General features: G+C 35.6%; 1 non-coding gene and 1 pseudogene across 1 annotated transcript; both read right to left on the bottom strand.

Moving 5' to 3' along the window:
• Positions 1 to 9,504: 9,504 nt before the first annotated feature.
• LOC140507818 (probable ATP-dependent RNA helicase DDX10 pseudogene) lies at positions 9,505 to 12,197 on the bottom strand (annotated as a pseudogene).
• Positions 12,163 to 12,269, bottom strand: LOC140509305 (U6 spliceosomal RNA). The gene has a single exon (XR_011968637.1). It is a non-coding gene; the product is annotated as a U6 spliceosomal RNA (small nuclear RNA).
• Between the last annotated feature and the right edge of the window lie 2,677 nt (positions 12,270 to 14,946).

The following is a 14,946-nucleotide window of genomic DNA, read 5'->3' on the forward strand; positions in this document are numbered from 1 at the left end:
AGGCACCAATCTCTTTTTCTGTTAAAGATGGGGACCTTTGCTTCCTCCAATAATAGGTTTTAAATCAGGAGGAAAAGAACTTTAACTCAGTTGGTGTGGAGGGTAGAATACAGGGTGCAATAAATAAACAAAGACTTGGAAGGCTTTTGTCAGCCCAAAATACTCCCTATGATTGTGTTTGATAAAATAATAATAATTACAGTGATGGCTGAGGCTTGCAACTGAAAACCTGCAATTTCAAACAGCTGTGGAAGGACTAGGACAGTTAGCAGTGAGTATAAATAAAATGTAAGTCTCCCTACACCGAGATTCCCCATGTATGTAAATATCACCCTCTCTCCTCTTTAAAGTTAGCTGCTCAGCCAGCATAGTGTAAAGGCTGATGTAATTTAATATGTTTGTATTATGAGCTATCTTCAGGGTATTAGAGGCTTGTGTGGGTTTAAAAAAATAGAAGATAATTAATAGAATCTTGTTAAAATATAACTTTCTATTCATCAACTCAGTTTTATTTTGCCAATCACATCTACCACCACCTCATAATACCATGATTACAGCAACATAGTTGTTTTTTCTTGTTATATTAGAAAGCAAACTTCTTGTGGGCAAGGTCTCTTTTATCCCTGCACCCCCACTTCAGTGTCTAGCACATTGCCTTGCAAATAGTAAATGTTTAATAGTATTCAACATTTATAGAGCACTTTGATGTTTTGAAAGCTATTTATAAATATTATTTCAATTGATTCTCACAACAACCCTGGGAGGCATGTGCAATTATTATCCCCATTTTCCTGATGAGAAAAGTGAGCAACCAGAGAGTAAGTCAATTGCTCAGGGTCACACTGCTGAAAATATGTGAGAATGGGTTTACATTTGGGTTTTCATGTCTTCTGGTCCAATACTCTATCTACTGTGCAACCTTACTTGCCTCTTATGCTTAGGAAAAAAAGTTGGATCATATAGTGTAAGAGAATATTTGGAATGGGAAAGACCCCAGAAACAACCTAAGGTACCAAGCTCTCATTTTTTTGTGGGAACTGAAGCCCCAGGCAAGAAAATGACTTACCCAAAGTCATATAACTAATATTAAGTGGTCAAGACAGTACTTTAATGAATGTCTTTTGACTACAAGTCCAGTATATTTTCTCCTATACTACCCTGCATATAAGTTCCATTTCCAGAATTATTAATGGCTTCACTCTATTAGGCACATTTGCTTGTGATTTTTGCCTAAACTTCCAGTTGTCCTAGATGGGCGCCTGATAAAAGAATATACGTGGAACAGACAAAGGTGTATATCTTCTGCCCTTTGAGGGTTTGGGAAATGTTACTATACTTAACAGTAATTCAAGTCACACCTCTAACACATACTGTCTGTGTGACCCTGGGTTAGTCATATCCCTTCTCAGTTCTCTAGGTTACTCTTTAAGACAATCTAGGTGACAATCTACATTTGTAGAGGGAGTTTATTGGGGTTTTTTTCATACAGTTCAAGTCAAGAAGTATTAAATACTTACTATGTGCAAAGCACTGTGCTGAATTCTAGAAATAAAAACAAATGCCAGAAATAGTCCCTGCTCTCAAGGAGCTCACAGTCTAATCAGGGGAATAACAGGCAAATGAATATGTGTGAGAAAGATATATATATGTATATATACACATAGGATAACTTGGAGATAATGGTAGGGCTGTAAATTGGTACTGCCATTCTAGAGAGCAATTTTGAACTATGCCCCAAAAGTTACTAAACAATGCATACCCTTGAATCCAGGGCTCATATATACACAAACAAAGTATTCAGAAGTCCCTATATGAATCAGATCACATGTTCAATTCCTCTCCCCGTACAGGAAAGTACTGTCCCAGATCCTTTGGGAGAATGATAACCACTCATATTTACATGGCAGTTTATACTTTACATGAGGTAGGTAAATAAGTCATATACATGTCAGTCTTTAAGGAGCTTTCTCTCTCATAGAGCTTGGAATGTTAAAGCTATAAAGTTGCACCCATTCCTCAGGGCATGCTGCAGATGAGCTGTCTAGTCCAGAAGTAGTGGATAGGACTTAAAAACACAGGTCATCTGAGCTTTCTCCTAGTTTCGATCTCCCTTCAACTTGGAAGCAATGATTTCTTGTTGGATTGTATCACAGAGCATAGTATGATGACTATAGATCTCAAAAAGAGATCTATATTGTAGTCAAAGCTACAATACAATGTGGTTCATTATGCATATTCCAAGGCCATGGGGGCTAAGTAAGGCAGAAGAGGATTCACGAGAAAGATAAAAAGAAAGGGACCAACAGAGGGGGAGGGAAGGGAAGAGGGGAGGACAAGAGTGAAAGGGAGAAGGAAACCTAAAAATATTGCTAGTCTTGCCTAATATTCTGGTCTAGTCAGGTCATTTATAATAATCTTAACTCTTTAGAGACCTTCTGCTTTAGCATCCCATGACTGCTAAAGGCAACATTATACCTTCTACATTCTAAACTCTGTGACAGATAAAGGGGTCAATAGAAGTAGCACTTCTTTATCCTTTTTTCTAGTGATGTCAATTTTTAGTCAAGGAGATCCTGCCCTTGTAACAGCACAGAAAGCTGCTGCCTTGATCTAGTCTTGAGACATTGGAGTCTACTTTCCTGAGATCTATTGTTCTGGTTGTAGCTGAGTTGGGTCAGGGTAATTTTATTATTCTCTACAATCTGAACAGCTAGAAGGTGACAGTTGTAATTATATCACCATGGCTAGATAGCTGAGCATGCAGATTCCTTTGAGTTGTATAGCACCTCCTCCATTACAGTGCAAAAGACCTTTTGCAATCGTGCATCTCCTTGTTCTTTGCTTTAATATGGATAACCAGAGGATAAATCAGTAAACTCATCTTTGTTTTTACTTCTAGCAAGGAATCTTGTATGATCTTAGCATATGTCTAAAGCAAATCTTGTCAAAAGAGAGTTTTCAAGGCTGAATTTCTGTTCTGTTAAATTTTATGTAGTACATATGGTACTGAGGTCAAAGTGTGGTAGTTTCACTATCACCAGTGATGAGAGTAGATTGCTATAGTAAGGCTTGTGCATCTGTGGAAGGGAAACATGGCAGAGATTCATAATCACAATAAAAAGTTGAATTAGATAAAGGAGAGAGTTTTCTGTTCTTGAAGCATCTTGTTTTTATTAGGGCAATACAGAGAATAGAGAACGAATTGTTTAGTATAAATCCTATGACTAAAAGATTAGATTCTAAACAGGACTTTTTAACCTCAATTGTGCCATAGGTTCTTCAGTATATAAAATGAAATACATAAGATTACAAAGGAAGGCAACTTAATTGAAATACAGTTATCAAAAAAATTAAAACAAGAAAGTTGTGGACCACTTTTTAAGAAACCCTGTCTAGAATATACTAGGAGGAGAAAATGTAACAAAAGATAAATTAAACTAATATTAGAGAGAGAGAGAGAGAGAGAAAGAGAGAGAGAGAGAGAGAGAGAAGGAATTTAGATAGAAATGTATAGGAAGAAACTGGAATAAAATATTATAAACAAAAAATCTCAAACTATTGTTTTAAAAAAGATAAAAATCATAGAATTTAATAAGCAACTTCAAAAATAATTATAATATTAAATCTAAACTCCTCAATTAAAATGGAGAATAGCAAATTAGATAAGAAAACAAAAGCTAACCTAATATACACTATACCAAACCTAATATAAGAAAAAAAATAAAGGTGTAACCAGGGTAAAAAAGAGTGGGATGAAAAAAAGGGAAAACAATCCTATTCAGATGAGTCAATGACAAAAAAATTGATAATATCAGGAGAAAGAAGAAAATTTTAATATTATTTTTACAGCACTGTAGACAATGTGATGCTGCTGTCATTAAATATATGTGTACAAAATAGAATATCTAATTTCTTAAAGGAACATCTAGACACAATGCAAAAAGACAGTGATAGTAATATAATAATTGTAGGTGACTTCACTGTTTCTTTTACAAAACTGGGAAAATCTACTTTATTTTATTTAGTTAGTTATATTCTTTAACAGATTATTGGGAAAAAATGATGCAATGATCTATCTTCTAAGTGAAGATATAAGAGAATATGTGTGTATTCATCTCAGTATATTTTAGACAACTGATCATACCCTAGAATGTAAAGGACTCAAATAAATGAAAAACATAGAACTATTATATATACCCATTACAAATAACGACAGAATAAAAACAGTAATCAATACTGAGAAAAGATATAGATTGAAATGGGGGTTAAGTAATGGCATCCTAAATAATGAGTAAGTCAATGAATAGAGCATTGAAATTATAACTAGTTTAAAGATAATGACAACAATTAGATAATATACCACAATTTATATGAGGGTGCTAAAGCAGTACCCAGAAGAAAATTCTTTTCTATGAAAACATACTAACAACATTTAAAAATAAGATTAATGAGAATGTAATTAAGGGGAAAAAAAAGAAAACCAGCAAATTAACCAGAACAAAAGGAGGAATTTTGAAATTCATAATAAAATAGATAAAATTAAAAATATACTTTTTAAAATAAAAAGCAAAAACTGATGCAACGTTTCAGCTAATTTTTTTAAAAATTTAACTATGAAAACAAAATGAACAAGAAGAATTCAATTAATTTATATGAAAGAGAATTATTAAAAAACTATTTTATACAATTATATTCCAAAAATACTGAAAATTTCAAGGAAATAGATAAATATCTTTAAGCAAAAAATTTTTTGATAATATATAGGAAATAGAGATTGTAAATAATCTAATCTTAACTTGAATGTCATTGTTCTACTTCTTTCTAGGATATATTAATTTAAGTTATTCTTTCTTATTTCTTTCCCCTTCTAGAATCTTCTAGATGAATTTTTTTGCTCATGAAATTTACACTTAACTTTTTTTAACCTTTATGTGAAATATGAAATATGACAGTCAGAAAAATAGAACAAACCTTCAAAAAGGAGAAGGGGAAGGGAAGGCAATAAGCATTTATATAGTATACACTACATGCTGGGCACTATACTAAAGCACTTTACAAATATTATCTCAATTGATCCTCACAACAAACCTGTGAGGTTTACCCTCTTACCCTCATTTTACAATTAAAAAAAACTGAGGCAAACAGATGAAGTGACTTATCTAGGATCACACAGGTAGTAAGAGTCTGAGCCCAGGTTTGAACTTAGGACTTCCCAACTCTGGGTCCAGTGCTCTATTTACTGTGCTATCTAGCGCAGAAAAAAAAAATCACTCATCCAAATTGATTTATAAGTAAATTCTATCAAATGTACAACTTTTACAACTATGACCAGTGGCAAAGAGAGGGTAGATTTTTTTTTTTTTAGCAAAACAAGAGAGAAAATTAATGATGGGATAAGAACTGTTAGACCTGTGATTACATTGGGGGTAAGAAGCTCCTGTTTGAGGAAACTCCCTCCAACAGTGCAGTTCAGCATCTCCTCTATATCTTACAACCTTGGAAAGCTGTCTATGGCACTGAGAGGCCAAACAATTTGCCCAGAGTCACACAGCCAGTTTAGGCCAAAAGTAGAATTTCAACCTCAGTCATTCTGAGACACTGCTTCTCAGAGTTGAACTTTAAAAAAAAAATTACATTTTAAAAAACCATTTACATGAATAAAATCAATAAATTTAGAATAAGAAATAAAACTGTGGAGTAAGAAAACATTTCAGTCAAATATTTTTTGTAAAAATCTCACTGGTGGAAATATATATTTGACCATAAACCTCAGCAATAGAGACAAATCATTTTATAAAAAATACATTTGCATGAAATTATGGACCATAGAAAAATACAAAACAATTTGATGTATTCAGTTCTGTTTAGCTGGCCCAATTCAAAGAGTGGTTGTTAATGGTTCCAGCATCAATGTGTCAGGGTCTCTCCAGTGGAGGGTCCCAGGGATTTATTCTTGACCCTGTGCTGTTAAGCATATCTATCAATGACTTGACTAAAGGTATGGATGGTATGCTATTCATGTGCAGGTAATCCAAAACTGGGAGATTAGTGAATGCCTTAATGACAGAGATAGAAGGGTAATTCAAGGAGATCTTGACCATCTAGAAAGAGCTGTGAACTAAAAGCCCCAGCCCACACAGATCAAAATGCAGGTCTTATCTAATTTTGATGTATTGATATATCAATAAATAAGCAATATATAACATATGTGGTTTTCTAAATCAATATGAAGCCCAAAGGTATCCTTATGTATAGTTTACTGGACTTCTTTCTATTTGAATTTGATACCACTTGGTCTCTAGCAGAGAGATGAAACTCAGCCCACCAACCCTTCATGGGGCCACAGCACTTCAGTGAAGCATGAACTAGATTAAAATGTAATTGAAAATTATTTTTAAAAAAATAAATAAAAACACAACAGAATATCGATAATGCTAACGTGGCTTTCTAAGTCAATTTGTAGTTTCAAGGATTTTTGTGTACAGTTTAGTGACCCTATTTCCAATTTGAGTTTGATATCATTGGTCTAGATCACTTGACTGAATTTACAACAATAAGACTGAATTCAATAGGGATATGTATATGTAAAGTCTGACACAGTTCCAAAATATCCACCCCAGTTCAAAATGGAGGAGACATGCAGAAATTGTCCTAAAGAAGTTCTGGGTATTTTAATGGACTATAAACTCAGTATGAGTTAGAAGTGTGAGACAGCAGAAAAAAATAATAGGATGAAATCCTGTGATATATTAGAAAGCCCTATCTTCCAGGAATAGTGAGGTGTTAAGTTCCACTGTATTTGGCCCTTGGAGTACAGCAGTGGCTCAGTTCTGGATTCTATAGTTCTACAGCTTATAGACATTCTGGGTTCACTTGTTACCCTTTAGGCTCCAATATAAACTCCAAATTTACCTGGTCATGGTGAAAAAATGCATTTTTTCAGGTTTACAAAATGCAAAGTATTCATCACTGCAAAGAATCCAGTAAAATAATGCTGCATAGACCTGTGTGGCAGTCTCTTTTTCAAATGTCGACACAATTAGTATATCAGTTAAATATGTTATGACATATCAGTTAAGAAGTACTGCCATAACCTTATTGATCAGGTGCATTGGAAGGTCACAGGTACAATGAGTAAGTATTCATAATATGCCAATATTATCCAAAAGCCTGTCTGTCACTAATCCTAGATTTTATTCCAAGGTTTTATGCCTCTGAAAAAAATCCAGAGTGGAATACATTTGTGTTCCCTGGACTCTCCCTCAAATATCTTGGCTATCCAAAAATATCCAGCACCTGTTGAGAAGGAACATATTGCATAGTGGATAAACAGCTAGCTCCTGAGGCAGAAAAGGCTAGGCTTCAGCCTCACATCTGACATATGCTGACCTAAAGACTCTTATACAAGTCATAGCCTTTCAGTGCCCTAGACAACTCTATCTACCTTTAATAGTTACCTAGTATAATTATTGTAAATGTAGTCCATCTTCTAACTCCTGTTGGCACTGGCAGACTGATCCTTTGAGTTCTAAACATTCTCAGGGGCTGGGTTGTTTTCTAGTGCTCATAAATCCTCCACAATGTGCTTCTCCCCCATGATTTTCAGTTGATATCAATTAATGAGGCAGACAATTAGCTTTTAGGTCTGGTTATTTACTATGGTAGTATAGTTGGTACAAACTCCATTACTCCCACTCTTTCAAAATCAGAGCACATGCTCCCACAGATAAATAATCTGAAAGGATTTGTTCTGCAAAATTTGGACTCAGTCAAGAGGCCACACCCAAAGACCTAGAAGGCCACACATGATCTTGAGGCCACAGGTTCCCCACCTCTGGTAGGTGAAAGTTGGCTCAATTACAGAATATATAATGTGGTAGAAGAGTAGCTCAGAGTTCCTGAATGCTGGAGGTATTAAGAAGTCATGGAATACTTAATGGTCTTCTCTACTTAATGGGCATAATATAGCTTTTCTGCTGGGTTCCATGTAGAGTCCTAACACATCCTTTCCTCGGTGTGTTTAGCTTGTCTTTGACTCCTGATGCAGACACTGCCACTAGTTTTTGCTGTCTTGGGGACTCTCTTAGGACACCAATGAAAAACCTGAACCCTCTGACTTTTCAGAGTGTACAAGCTTCTCCTCCATTCAAGAGGATTAGAAGAGAGGGGAGAAGACCAAGACCAAGGTAAAGGCTAAGGTATGAGTTCTTCTCCTTTCCCAAAAGTGATTCTTTCTCTGGAGTTTGACTATAGGCTTTCTCTAGTAATTATCCAAACACTCTAATCCTTGGATTCCAAAATGGTCATTGCTTTGTGGAAAACTCAGAAAGCACAACCAAGTTTTCTCAACCAATCCAGACATACTTCCTATGCAGCTCAAATCATCCAGTGGCTTTTAGAAATTCTAAATTAAACAAGAATTTTTCAAGCGTGGTATGAAGGCTTTGATTGATGTATTGATTCAGGACATATTTTAAGGCCTTGTTCATATCTAGTTCATATTTCTGATTGATTCAGGCAAGGAATCATGGGTCTCTGTAATTAGTAAGGCAGGGTTATGGGACATTCCTCACTGATGGATCTAATGAGATCATAAACCTAGGGTCATTCATGTCAAAGTGCTTTACAAATCTTATTGTGTTAAGGAAAATCCAAATTGTTATTAATTCATCATTCCCAGGACCACAGATCCTGTGTGACATTTTCCTTGCCATTCAAAGGGAATAACCACACAAACTCCCTCTGAGAGAAAAGTTCACTCCACTACTGCCTTGATTGGTTTCAGCTCTGCAAAGCAAGATGTCCCTATGCCAGGAACCTTCTAATGTCCCTTTCTACTCTCTATTGTATATGGTTTCTCCCTTTATATTGTTAGCTCTTTGAAGGCAGAAACTGTCTTTTTGTTTAGCATTGAGACTGGCACATGATAGGTACTTAATAAAGGTTGATTAGATTTGATTGAATTGGATTAAGTAAATCTTCCACTATTAGGCAACTCCTTTATTACACATCATGAGGACATTTACAGTCTCCTCAACTTTTTTTTTAATTTAGTAAGAAATAACTTTATTGCATACCATTATATGAAAAAAAAAACCCCACCATATTCTCTCAGGGTTGGTTCATTACAATACTTTCTTTATCTTTGGTAATATTAAGCCTATCAAAATTGACTATGACTTTGTCTAATAGTACTTAGAAATGTCTGTATCTTTAGCAACATTGAGATTTATAACAGTTTCAATAAAGTTTCACAACTCCAGAGAAAATGTGGAAAAAAATACCTCCCTACTTATAAAATGTGTAACTCAGAGAAATCTTATGCTCAGTCAAAGTCTTCAAAGTCCATCAACTATTTGGATGAGGGAAAAGAGACCCTCACCTAGAGTTACGTATTTTGGCTGCTGTCTGGAGACAGGGTCCTTTGGGCATAGAATGTGTCTCTGTATGGAACTCTTATGCCACCAAATGCCCATGGCATCATGGTTATTAGGAAGGAAAGAATTAACGTTCACTTCTGAGCAGATGCAGCACTAGCTCTTCATCCTTTGCCAAAGAAAGACCTGTATCCATTGGCTGCACAGTTTCCCACTTGGCCTTTGTGGCTTACGACTTGAGAACATCTCTTCTTTATCAGCCTTTCTGTAGTTCCTTTTCCTCATTCTTCCCATCTTCCTTATTTCACTTTCTTCATTTTCCATATCATCATCAGATGTTTCTTCATGGCTTCTGTGCTTATCAGGATCTGGCACTGTACTCACTATTGTCATCACTCCAATCCAGAAAGGCTTCCTCTTCATCTTGAACCTTTGCTCATGTTTTCCTTGCTTCTCTTCTGGATTCCTTCTCTTTCAGCCTTTTTCCTCTGTGCTTTGCTTTAATTTTCTTTCCGTATTCTTCTTTGTCAAATTTGACCTCTTCTTGAAATCTTTCCTATGCTTTCTCCAAGTTGATGCAAGCATCCTCCTCCTCCTCCTCAATTTTGTTCAAGTTGGATTTCTGTATAGGTGGTCACTGCTGAACGAACTCCCCATCTTCACTAAACGTGACTTTTGTATTCACTTTAAATTTGCTCTTCATGACTTCTTTTGCTTCTGTCACTTTGGTTGCTTTCTTCTTAATGCTAGAATTAGGCAGTCTTCTGTACTGTGGATACTTTAAGGTCTAATCCAAATACATTGTGTCATTTCACATCAAGATCATCTTCATCCTCTTCATCTCCATCTAAACTCTGTACAGAAATCATTCTGTCTTTTGAAGTCTTCATTAGGACCTGGACGAACTTGTATGTCTAACATTTTGACTTTTTTCTAGTTTCTCCTCTCTATCCTCATCTTCCTCCACTTATTTCTCTTCATCTTCATTTTCTTTACCAACAATACTTGGTAGTTTCTCTTTGACTTTTTCTACAGATCTCCTCTCCCTTCTGGAGAATGGACATTTTCTCATTGAAATGTGCTCTAAATTGCTCCACTTCATCATTGGTGAGAGAAGAAGCAAGAGGTCCCTTTCCATCCTTGCTTTCACCATCTGTTTTGCTTATCACTGATTCTTTCATCATCTGTTTCTGTATTCTTTGAAAAAATCTCAGCAGTGATGCCACAGCAAGACCAAGGGAAAGGGCATATTCAGGTAGAAGCAACTTGTTCACTTGAAACATTTCTTTATTCTTCATTCGATATACTGAACACAGGTAGGACACAAAACACCTTTGAGCCCATTTTTTTAGATCTTGATGTTGGGCTAAAAAAGCTTCCAGTTTCTTCTGGATACCTATAAGCTTTTCTGGATTAATTTTGATTTCTTTAATGGGGACTTTGCTCTGGGAAAGTGGATAAACCATCCTTTTTTCTTCAGAGGGGATCAAAATAAACAATAACTCACCATCTTCCTTATATCTGGCTTTTCTGCCTCCTCTGTGGATATAGATGTTGGCATCCTCTGGACAATCAAACTGAAGGACCCAATTCAGAGCTGGAAAATCTAGCTCCTTGCTGCAATGTGAGTAGCAAAAAGCTCTGCAGATTTCTTGAAGATAAACTCATTATAGACTTCCATTCTTCTCGTCTGCTGCTGTTTGCCATGGAGAGCAAAGATAGAAATACCTGGTTCTAGCCTGCAGAAGACTTGGAACAGATACTGAACCTCTTCACAACTGGCAAAGAACACCATACTCTTCTTTTTTCAGTAGGCTCATCAGGAAGGAATAAAGCATACTGATCTTTTGGTGCAGCTCACAAGTGATATCATTCTGGTCCAAAGAGAGTGGCATACTATATTTTGACTTTTCGTGGACCCAAACATATTCAGGGTCCTTCAAGCTCAGACATGCAAGGTATTTCACAGACCTAGTCTGTGTTACTGAGAAAAGCAATGTCTGACGTTTTTTGGGAAGATTTGCTATAATAGCATTCAGTGTGTCAGCAAAGTCCATGTGGAAGATTGGGTCAGCTTCATCAAGTACCAACATTTGGAGATTGGTTGTTGTAATGGCAAGTAAAATAGGATCTTTTGCTGTTTTTGTTTTTCTAAAAGTTCCTTTGGCTGAATAATGTGATTAAGGAGGATTTTTTGCACCCATTGATGGGACTGCCCATTGTGGTAAGCTTGATTAGGGGAGTTGTTTTGTAGGACCTTTTTTTTTTTTGTTTCTATTGAGGCACTGGGTCAGAGGCTTGTGCCCTCTGGCTCTAAAAAGTGTATAAATACTCTGAGGGTGAGGTTTTACTTTGGGTTTACTAACTAGAAGTGTTTCTTTGGCCAGAGAGATGGTGGGAAGCTGCCAAGGAGCCCCTTGGCTAAAAACCAGAAGTTGATGCTTCCCTCTCTTTTAACTGTGTGTGTATATGTAATGGTCAGACATTTTGAAAACATGTCTGTTGACTTTTGATTTCTCTGCATTTTCTCTGAAATTTTTATTTTTATTTTCTCTGATACCTCTACTTGATTAAAGTGATTGTCAACCCCTTGAAAGTTACCTTTCCTTTTATGAGTGCAGATCTAAGAACCTGTGATAGCAGGACCCCTGTGTATGTTGGGGTGCTTACTGATACAGTTACATGAAAATATATTGTTTCATCCATGTGTTGAAGAATCTACCCCGATGTGAAAATAAATATATTTTTTTGGTTGATTCTCTCAGATTCATGTTTCAGATCCATTAAAAATATGGAATGCTTCACAAATTTGCATGTCATCCTTGTGGAGGGACCATGCTAATTTTCTTTGTATCATTCCAATTTTAGTATATGTGATGCCAAAGTGAGCACCAATCTCCTCATCTTGCTTCAGGAGATAAAATCATCTGAAAACTCAGAATTGAAGTCAATCAATATTTGAATTCCTCCTTTTAATTTCTCCACCTCCAGGGTTCCTGTGACTGAGGACTTGCTTCTCTCTTCAAGACAGACATTCTGTTTCTTTACTGGCCTCATCCCTCTTGCTCTAAGCTCCATTCTACTTTTGAGTTAGCTTCGGTCCCATGTAAGCCTTAGTGTGAAATTTTTAACTGGGAGTTTATGTCTGTATATTAAACTCAATGATTGGGAACACTATGTTGATGGTAAACATGTTGCTACCCTTTATACTCACACAATCTGGAGACTGGCATTTCCTGTTCTCAGTTGCATAGGTGGGCTCTGTTGCCTTTGTTGACTCCCTCATTTTGTTTTTATTCAGACAATCATTTAACTGGATTATTAACTCTATTAATCAGTCCAATTCTGAAGGAACCCAATGTCCTGATAGCCAGTCCTTTAATTGTGCTTTCAAATCCTAAGTATCTTAATCAATACTCTGCTCAATTCAAAACAGCTTGTAGCTAATGAAGTTCATTAAAGTAGGCTATTAGCAACTGGCCTCCTTGTTACTTTTCTAACATAGAGGTCATTTGTGGTTTTTCTTATGATGGTACTTAACTTTAAGTTATATAAAATCTTGCAGTGATGGACTCCCTTCTTCCATTAGGGACCTGATCAATGAATGACTCTCCCTAGTTTTCTCATCAAAGAAACCACCTTTGCCTCATTTGTTACAAAAGTTCTAGGTAGAACTTTAAATATTAGATCATAGTTGACAAGAAAGGTCAGTATCTGCTCCCTCTGCCTTTTAGAGATGGAGTCCAATAATACAAGGCACTAGGCTGAGTTTAACCAGTGAATCTTAAGCAGAGTATGCGTAGCCAGCTGACTCTTACCTTGCCCTACTCTTTTGGTTCCACTTTGCAAATTATAGACTCATGAACAACTTGTACCAACCTTTCCAGAAAGACAAAGGCAGAGGTAGAATTTCTCTGGACCAGGTGGGCTGTTGTGTTTGGTGCTCTAAATACACCCAGGATAAATGGGCATGATCAATATGGGAGTTTGTTTTTCTGGACTAAATAGCTAGGAACTGAAGACTTTATATTTCAAGTTTATTTTTTTCCCCTATTCACTCAGTTGGGGGAAGGGTGATGGGAGAGAAGTGAATTAAAATTTAACAACAAATATAAAAAGGTAGGTATCAGAATATTAAAGTGAATTGATTATGAGAGGACATCACTTCAGCTAAAATTTTGTTTCCTTTGCTATATAATTTAGTATTATTGGAAGTGAATGGTCCCAAAGAAGAGATATGAAAAGATACTCCTACCCCACTCCTGTTCATATGCAAGAGACACATCTATGGAATGTCACATATATTTTCAGACTTTTGATGTTCTAATCCAATTTTCTGATTTTCCCCACAACCTCTTTTTTCTTTCTTTTTAAAAAATGTAAATAAAAATAAAAATAAATAAATTAAATTTAAATAAAATTAAAATTAAAATATTATTTGTCCTACAGGAGACCTCTCTAGAAAGGTGGGAAAGGGTATTCAGAGAAAATTTGTTGATATTAATTTTTAAAAATCAATAAAATTATCTTATGAAATAATAAAAGTGATAAAATGTTAATATATTTTTTACTTTTATATTTTTTAAATTAAAAAAAAGCAAAAGGGTTGCCCAGTGGAACCTCATATAGCTACATCTGTGTACTTTTTCTGAGGACTACTTGATTTAGCCCCTCTCACCACTTCAGTAAACCTATAACCACATTAATATGGCAACTTACTTGCTTCACTGATATAGATTTACTGTACTAACCTTAGCATCCTATACAGTTCTGATTTGTGTTTTCCTGTAAACTCTCCAAACGGGTTCATTCATGCAGTAGGGATACACAAAACACTTTAGTGTGTCCTCTTACTTTTAAGCTCAAGTGTATTTCCCTAGTTGTCAGGCTAATGAGAATGAGAGGTCAGTCCAGGCAGAAGTAATTAGCAAATGCAGAAAGGCATACATTATCCTTTTTAAAAAAAAGAAATAGTAAATAGTCAAATTTGGCTGGAGCATAGGTCATCCTATATATGATATTCACCACAACCCAAACTGCAAAATCTATCTATCTTTCTATACTTAGTTATCTAATGATAGGTATATAGAGAGATATGTTTAATTATAGTTCATTATGCTTTTATTCCCAATTTTTCTAGTGAGGATGAAATTATTACATTTAAAAGTATGAAACTATATGACCACTATGGAAATTATGCAATACTCTTATCTTTTAAAGTACTTGGAGACTTTGAAAACCCTATAAAAATGTAAGTGTTCAAGAAGAAAAGGATCAACGAAAAAGTTGTTAATCTAGGTAAGAGTTGTACCCTGAAGTCCTGGTGCCCAGGACACCCTGGGTCAATCAACACAAAAGGTCTTCTCAATATAATTTTACACCTGATTTTTTTTAACTTCAGCTGAAGCATAACAGATTCTGTTCCACCACTTTACCTTTACTCTGTGTGTGTTTTTCTGCTTCAGGTGTGTTTCTTATAAACAACATATAGGATTCTGATTTTCAATCCACTCTACTATCTGTTTCAGTTTTATGGAAGAGTTTATTTCATTCACATTCACAGTTATGA

This window comes from Notamacropus eugenii, chromosome 5, assembly GCF_028372415.1.
Source record: "Notamacropus eugenii isolate mMacEug1 chromosome 5, mMacEug1.pri_v2, whole genome shotgun sequence".
NCBI lineage: Eukaryota > Metazoa > Chordata > Mammalia > Diprotodontia > Macropodidae > Notamacropus > Notamacropus eugenii.